We start from the raw sequence: 8,437 nt of genomic DNA, 5'->3' as shown, positions 1-8,437 counted from the left end.
TGTAGCAGCAGCGTGAAGGGCATCTAGTTTAGCCTTTATAGTCTGATGTGACGGCCTTTGAAATGAAAAGTTCCAATGTTTTCTATATGTGCTATTTTTGAAAGGGTGGAGGGAAAAGAATGATAGAAAAAAGATTCAGCTTGCATTTCCATTTTGCTTCAGGTATAGAGTACATATAAAATATGAATGAATGGTGTATTATCTCCTCAGTGCCTTTCCAAGGTGTAAACACACATACAGTCTTTTTCACCTAACAGCCTCTGAGCAATTTAAAGCAGCTCTGCCAGAAGCAAGTTGACAGGACAGGAATTTTCTATTCCTTGGCCAGTGACTGGCTGTATGCTCTTGGGCATGGTATTTCATGTCTTTGTACCTGTTTCCCCTCTCACCTTTTGTCTGTTTCAGCTTCCTTTTTCAGGCTACACCTTTTCCTATCCTGTGTGAGTGTACAACATCTAGCATAGTGGAGGCCTGGTCCTGTCTGGGATTTCTAACCACTAGTGTGATGCAGATAATAACAGTCGTCCCCCAATCTTCCTTGTCCTCTCATATACCTCCTCAGGCAAGCCCTATCAACTTCTCAGAGAAGAGTGCTGCCGCTTGATCTCTTGTAGGGGTAAAGAAAAAATTGCAAGCTAACTCATGTAGATATGTCTCTGTATAATGAAATGCCCAGCAGCAGTTCAGTTCTGTTTACAGTCATGAGCTATAAGGGTGTTACATAGGGGCTGGATAGATAGCCCTCAAAGAGGAAATCCTCAGCATAGGTATAGAAGAGGATTCTCCAAAGCTCCTGTGAGCTGGTGTCTCTACAGAGGTGCTTCTGCTTCTGCCAGATATGGCAACATTCCCTTTGTGAATACCCATTTATTGCATACAGGCTGTGGGAGCAGCATTTTATTTTGGGTAGACATAAGGGGCAGCAGCAAGGAGAACATTTTCATTCAGGCCATCAAATGTGCATCTGTCTGGTGAACCCAGTGAGCTCCTGTTATGTATTCTATTACCTCGGCCCTGAACCATCCCCTTAAGGTGCTCTCAGTGTTACGCATTTTCATGACTTCCCCATCTGGCCTTTCAGATTCGCTGCAGGCAAGACAATGTGCCAGGATGCACTCAGTAACACTGTTAGTTTTACTGACTTGTGCTGCTATCCCCTAAAAGCAAAGTAATGAAGTTGCTTTGGACGTTGTGGGAAAGTAATGGAAGATTGGCGAGGAGGATCGTAAACACACTCAAGTGACTTGCAGCTGGGGTGTCGAAAAACACATATATCATACTAATTGTTGTTTGGCCTTGTGTGTTGGACAAGCAGAACATCTGTGTTCAGATAACATAGGCCTGTGTTAGACTTAGAGGCACTCTATTGAACACGCTTGAGACTCCTGTCCTGCTGTGGGAAAGATCAAAGCACAGTGGTAAACTACGCCTGCGCGAATCCCTGAAAAACAGGTGCAAACAGCAGGTTTGGCGATCCTCTAGGATGGACAGAGCTCCACAGTGCCTGCGGTCCCGCTTGTGTGCCTCTGCCCGGGTGCTGCTTTGGGGATCCCCTGGTCGGCGAGGTAATGAAAATAAATTCACTCTTTGCGTTTCAGCCACGGTTTTGTGGTTGTTCCTGTGCCCTGCCTGTGCTGACTCAGATGTGCATTTTTATTAATAGAGGCATTAGTCAAACAGGAGCTAATAGAGTGCAAAAAGCTCTGTGGCCTGCTATCAGCGTAATCCTTGTCAGTTCTGACGGTAAATCTGCCTTTCCACATTCTGTCAAGAGCTTGGTGATGAGTTTCTCAGTTAATGTTTCTCTACCTTGCAGCCAGAAGTACAAGTAGGTGTTTCTCTCAAAAATATCTCTGGTTTACAGATGAGGTTTATTAACTAACTTATGCTACCCTCTTCTGGCTGTTCAGCTCCCCACATACACACCACACGCTGAGTCTATGTAAGATGGCTATAGATGCTAAAAGAAGGCAAGTGGTGACTTCTCTATGTTCTAGGACTCGCTACGCTTCCTTCACAGGTAAGAAGTTGGATAATTTCTTAGTTTTCCCATATACTGCATTACAGTAACAGAAGAGTGATTATAAGGTGTTACACAAACTGCATTTTTATTTCACAAATAAACAATCTAGGAGAAAATCCAATTAGCTTTCCTGAGAGTCCCATAGGATTGAAAGGATAAAAAAAGGATCACAATGAACAGGCAGAGTAATTTTTCTTTCTTATCACTGTAAGAGCAGCCATGACTCATGTCACAGGAGGCAAAAAGTTCTGAGATGTCAGAAGCAAGCTAAGTTTTTGTCACTGCAGACAATCTGATTTAGCCAAAGCCTGAGAAATGACAGGAAGGGATAAAAATACCCCAGGCTTGCTCACTACCTTGACATTTTGTTACTTTGGTAAAGGCTTTGAGAATTGGTATCTGGCTTGGACAGATCACTTCTAAGGAGCAGTGGGAGCACTGGAGAAAGCTTTGGCCGCTCGTTCACAAGAAAACCTGCTGTTTTAACTTTGCAGATCTCCTTTCACAGCACACTGGAGTTCCCCACAGTGCAGTAACAGTCCGGGATGCTGGCTGCAGATTCCCTTAAACTGTATATAAACCGTTCCCCTCCTGATAAACCATTATTGTGGATCTGGTTTTGCTCCTATCGTGCCCTTGTTCCCCAATAGATTTCTGCTTGCCATTAAAAACCATAAAATAATTTCTGACTGAATATTTCACTGGTTGCTATAAGCAGTAACTGAAATTGCAGCAAGAGAAGAAAGCAAACCCCTCCCTCCTCCCCAAGTTTTTGTATGTTTTGACAAAGTCACTTCTTGATTTTGTGGAAAAGAAATACATCAAGAGACTGGAAGAGCTCTTTTGAGGTCGCCAGGGTAAATACACTACCTGGTATTAATGACAGTTCATATTTTTTAACTTAACTATATTACGGAGTCTCTTGGCCCATGAAACATACAGTAGGTTTTATCCTGACTGAGAAGCAATGCTGGGCACACGGGCTGCAAGGCAGCCATGCCGTACCTGTTCCTGTACCCGTCAGGCCTCTCACCTGGACAGCTGGAGGACAAGGACTTGGGGGCACATCTCCATACAAACCTTCATGTAATTAGAGGGAGGAACCACGTGTTTTCAGTTTCTGCAGGGCTTTAGCACTGTACCAGGCTACTAAATGTGAGGTTCAAGGTGGTTCATGTGACACCTCATTTAACCATATCAAAAAAAAAAAAGGAGGGAAGGGGTTAGTAAAAGCAGAAGATCTAAAGGGTAAAAAATAAAACAAAACTTTAAGACAAGCTGGTTTGCCTCTGTTGCTGCAGTTTCTGCTCCGTGGTCTGTAGCTGTAACAGGGCCCACGGGGCCGTCTCGCCCTCGGTGTCCCTGCTCTGGGAGTGGCGATGGGCAGCCTCGCAGGGCAAGCCGGCTGGGTGGAGAGGGCCACTTCTGTGGGCTTCAGCAGCCATTGAATCGGGGCTTCTCCTTCGCTTTCCTGGCATTGCCCGGCTGTGGCGCAACAGCACCCCCACGGCCACAGTGCCTCTCCCACCGGGGTGGTGCCATTTTGGCAGGTGATGTGTTAGCCGGGTGGGGATGGGCAGCAGCGGCCCCCTTGGCTGGTACTGTGCACACTGCCTGGCATTCGGGACCGGTGGCTGGGTTGCTTCTGTGCAGCATGGAGCGGTCAGCAGCCCTTCCCTGGGGCGGCAGCAGGCTCCTGCAGGAACACACAAAGCCGCAGCAGTCGCTGCGAGCCCCAGGCCCAGTCTGAGGCAGGTATCTTTTGTCTCAGGCTTTTCCCTTGGCGTTTATTTTCCTGGCACTGGGGCAGGTGTCCTCCCAGGGAGGCGAGGAGGTGCCTCCGGCTATGCCTGTGGCGAAGCTTTTCCCTCAGAGGGTGGCCCACAGCTCCCCAGCTAGCTCCCATTTTAAGCCTGCAAGGAGCGCTGATGCCTATTGACCTCTGTGTGGTGTGGTGGGTGCGCTCAGCAGCCTGGGTGGCCCCATCCCCAAAAGCACCTCCTGTGCTTCGCTCTATCCTTGCTGAGTCTCCTTCCGCAACAGGTTGTTCCAGCCCTCGCGCCTCACCTCAGGCACCTGCGTGTACGCCAACAGAGGGGCTAGACGGCTTCAAATGTTCCCATCCATGACTGGTGTTTTCAGGGAACGTCCCTTAGCTCCCTGACAGGCAGAAAACCAGAGAGCAGGTAAACACCAGCATCCTGAAATCCCCAGGAGCAGCCCAGATGCTTTTTGGTGAGCCAGCCCTGGGTGCCCATCAACGCAGACGTCTGTACCTCTGCTGCCAATGGAGGACAAGCAGCAGGTAACCTCCTCAGAAGCGAAATTTCCCCCTTCACACCCTTGTCCTGCCCTGTTCCCCACCTAGTGGGCTGCAACCTGCCCTCCCCAGGAAATCCTGCCTCTGTGCTTGCACTGGACCCCGTGTCGCTGGCCACCACCCCTGCGGGTCTGCCCGCTTCATCTCTCCGAGCAGACTTGACTCAGGTATTTCTGAGTCCTCAGATCATCAAGAGCTCTCAGGCTCAGAAATTTTCAGGTGTTTTGGGGATTGTTCAGTGAGGATGTCCTGCCTGCTGCGGAAATGCTTTAGGATGATTGCTTGTTTTTTCCTAGTATGTACCGATGCAAAAAACAGGCATTTTGAGAAGGCTGGGTGTTTGACTAGGCACAGGATAAACCCCCTACTGTGTGGCACAGTTCAGCCAGGTTTGTAGTGAACAGAACAAATCAAAATGCCACGGTGTGGTTCCCAAAACACTTCCTAGGCAAGGGCGCATCTGTTTGTAAAGGCTACTTTTGCCAACAAAACTCTGCAGTGCCTTCTGTACTCAGCTGGGGCATTGGCTCAGCACCGACTGAGGCAGAAGGGTGCTCCATAGTGAATCTCTAGCATGACTGCTGGGAGGATCTTACTTTCTCCTCCTCTCTGTGACTCACTCCGAACTGTTTGGCTTGCCTCAGTCTCTTATGCTCACACGTGTAATCTCAGCCATGACACTGAGGGAATTCAGGAAGTCAGCAGTACCGCTGGTGAACATCCATCCATCCACCTCTTTTCCTGTCAGAGAGACGGCTCACGAAGGGCACACTGTATGCCATACTCTTTGTAAGTTCTGGCCTTGATCTGCTGTTTTTCAAAGTGTCTTTTTAAAAATCAGCTCATGTTAGTACCTACTATCCTCTAGGAGGACAGCTGGATATTGCAGTTGCGAGATACTTTGCTATAATCTGTGTTTGTTCATCCTTGCTTTCCTCCTGCTTTCCTCTTGCTTTCCCAGTGTGGGATCCCCACAGTAGTGTAACAGTCCCATTAAGGCACCCTGGACTGAGATCTGGATTTGATTTTTTTGCATCCCACATTTCTGGAGTATCTACAACTTTGTGTTCAATACAGACATGAACTATTTTTGTAGAATATGGATCATTGTTTGAGTCTGAAATGCCATGCAGTTTACAGGGTAAGCAGAAGAAATTTGCTTCTGTATTTTGATTCAATCAGCCACTGGAGCAATCACAAATTTTCTTAGGAGACAGTGAGTACTAGATCAGTTTCCACAGCCTTAGCTGTTTAAGAAATTTGTGTCACATCTTCTGAATCTGTGAAAAAGACTTGGTAGTGTCCAGAAAACTAGGCCTAGCTGCCAATATTTCAATTTTTTCCTGTTTTTTTAATCTCTTCTGCCATGAAATGTCAATTTTCTGACCCTTTGTTGGCTGGAATTTAGCAAATGCAGAAACAGGGAAAGAACAGCTGGTAGTAAAGTTAACAACACTTTAAAACTTAGAAGAATCTGGAATTTTGTGCTGTTAGAAAATATTTGTGTCCGTTTAAACTTAACTGCTACGGTTTGTCCACGCTGAGGTGCGACACTGGGTGTTCAGTTCAGCGCTCAGGAGTAGTTTTGTCCTGAAGCTGGTTCTGGGTTCTCATCCTTGGGCAGATCGTCTGTGCAGCTCATCTGGGTTCTGTGTTTCTGTTTGCTCTTAAAATGAGCACGGTAACAACTGATAATATTTAACCATTTTTATATTTTAGCCATATATACTGGTTATACAAGGATGTAGGTTAAAAATAATCCTTCTAAATATAACACTGACATTGGTACAAACCCACTGTTTCCACCTAATGGCTGTAGCTATTGCGTGTCATAGTCTGCTAGGCCTACAGCAACAATAAATAACAGTCCTTACCACAGAGGTGCTAATGCTTACTATATGGTTTGAAAGTCTCTCATGTAACATGTTGTTGAAACATAAAGCGTGAGTGATTTTTATGGTGAGTTGAAGGATACTCTCGGTTTTTAAATGAAGAATTGATGGGGAAAGAGTGAACTAGGGGAGGATGTGAATTATCTGGACTGAATGCCTATAGTTTTCATAGACTTTCTGTAGGACTTTGCATAAATGACTTACCGCCTTGTAGGTCATGTGCCTGAGCATCTTTTTTGTCTCAGGGGCAGTGTTGCATCAGACATCTCAGTTTCTCATCTGAAAACTGGGCATTTTGCCTTTCTCTCAACCTCTGTAGTGGGAGATCTGTGGGGTAGGAGTTCCTCTTACTGCACATATGTACAGCACCGGCAAAATGAGGCCTTGCCTCGCTGGGGCCTTTTGGCGTACTCTTACGCATAAAAATTACAGAGCCTTGAGCATTTGTACATGTACCACCAGTGGAGGCAGCAGTCAGTAGCACTGTGGTCCTAATACTCTAAAACCTGTGAGCCGAGCTCTGAATAAGACATTGTTGGTGTTCCCGAAACACAACCTGACTCCTGGAAGGAAGCAGTTTAAGTAATCTGCAGTGCTGGATGGTGCCACAGAAGATCTTTTAAAATGTTTTAGAAATCTGTTTGCCAGGCTGTACATCTGCAGTGAAATTGAGGTAAAGCTGTCTTCTGTCTTTCTAGGTTTCTCCGTGAAAAACCAGAAAAACTCCTATGTAATTCACCTCACCTTTACTTTTGTGACAAACTTGAAACTCAGGACAGGTTCAGACCTACTGGCAGGACCAGGCCAGACTTGTGGGCTTTGCAGATTGCACAGGATCTCAGCCAGGAGCACGAAACACTGGGAGGACGGGCAGGACTGGAGCCTGTCCCCCCACGTCACTGCGATCTCTGCAGCTGTAGCTGGTGCATCACTCCTAGCAAAGGAGCGAAGAGTCAAATTCCCCAGGCACAGGGTGCTTGCTGGCTGCTATAGCCTCTACCTCCTGTATCTTACAGTCCAGCAGCTAGATTGCTTTTCAGGGAGGATGTAGTAAAAACAAAATATAAAAACATAACTTCCTGGTGAGGAGACATTAACAAGGCACCTCATTTAAACCACAAAAATATACTGTAACCCTTGGTTTTGTCAGAGCCGTGGATGCACTAATGAGCTCCTAGCAAAGGAGCGAAGAGTCAAATTCCCCAGGCACAGGGTGCTTGCTGGCTGCTATAGCCTCTACCTCCTGTATCTTAGCAGCTAGCAGCTAGATTGCTTTTCAGGGAGGATGTAGTAAAAACAAAATATAAAATTCCTGGTGAGGAGACATTAACAAGGCACCTCATTTAAACCACAAAAATATACTGTAACCCTTGGTTTTGTCAGAGACGTGGATGCACTCATGAGCTTTAATTCCCCGGCCCAGCCTCACCTGGGGCCTCCACCCACACCCCTGCCCTTGGGCCCAGAAGCCTCATTTAAGCTTAGCCTGAGAGCATCAGTTTCTGGCTGGGCTGTGTTGGGGAGTGCATGCTCTGACTTGCTTCCTGAGTTGGTGTTTGGCTTTCCTGGACCTGGCTTGCCTGATGCTCTTAGGGCTCTAGGATGTGTTTCCAACGCAGCCCTGCTCTGCTCGCTGGGCTTGGGCACAGTGGGGTTGTGCCCTGCTGATGAGAGCCCTGCCTGCATTGTGGCAGCCCTTGCCTCCCCGTCCCTTGGAGAGCAGCTCTGCTTTTGCTGCCCCTGGCAGTTTAGTAGCTGTCTAACTTCTGTCTCCCTTTATGCGATCCCTTCTGGTGAATAAGGAGCTCAACAGGGTAGTCTTGATGCTGTCCTGACCAGCTTCAAATGTGTGTGGGTTTGTCTGTTATGGGTATGACGCTCGAACCTTCAGAAGGGTGACACTTAAAATGTCCCTGATTGTGGGGTGTTGGTTGGAGGTCAGGCTCATGCAGTATATGCAGCTGAAACTTTGAAGAGAGGGTCATCCCTAGGCAAGAGCTGTTTTACTCTCCAAATCTATATTCTGCTTGGTGAAGAGGGGTTGTTCCTCGCTTGCACAGTGGCATCTGTTGAGTGTCAGTGTAGTCTGAGAGGCAGGTCTCCAGGGGAGCACAGGAAAAACAGGGATAAACCTATTTAAGACCTGTGTTTTGCCTCTGCTTGTTTGTCCTGTCTGTTCAGGCTGTGAACTCTTCTGAATCA

The sequence above is a fragment of the Aptenodytes forsteri genome, unplaced genomic scaffold, assembly GCF_000699145.1.
Source record: "Aptenodytes forsteri isolate BGI_AS27 unplaced genomic scaffold, ASM69914v1 Scaffold61, whole genome shotgun sequence".
Taxonomy (NCBI): Eukaryota; Metazoa; Chordata; class Aves; order Sphenisciformes; family Spheniscidae; genus Aptenodytes; species Aptenodytes forsteri.
The sequence above is the reverse complement of the archived record's forward strand: the minus strand, read 5'-3'. Positions refer to the sequence as shown.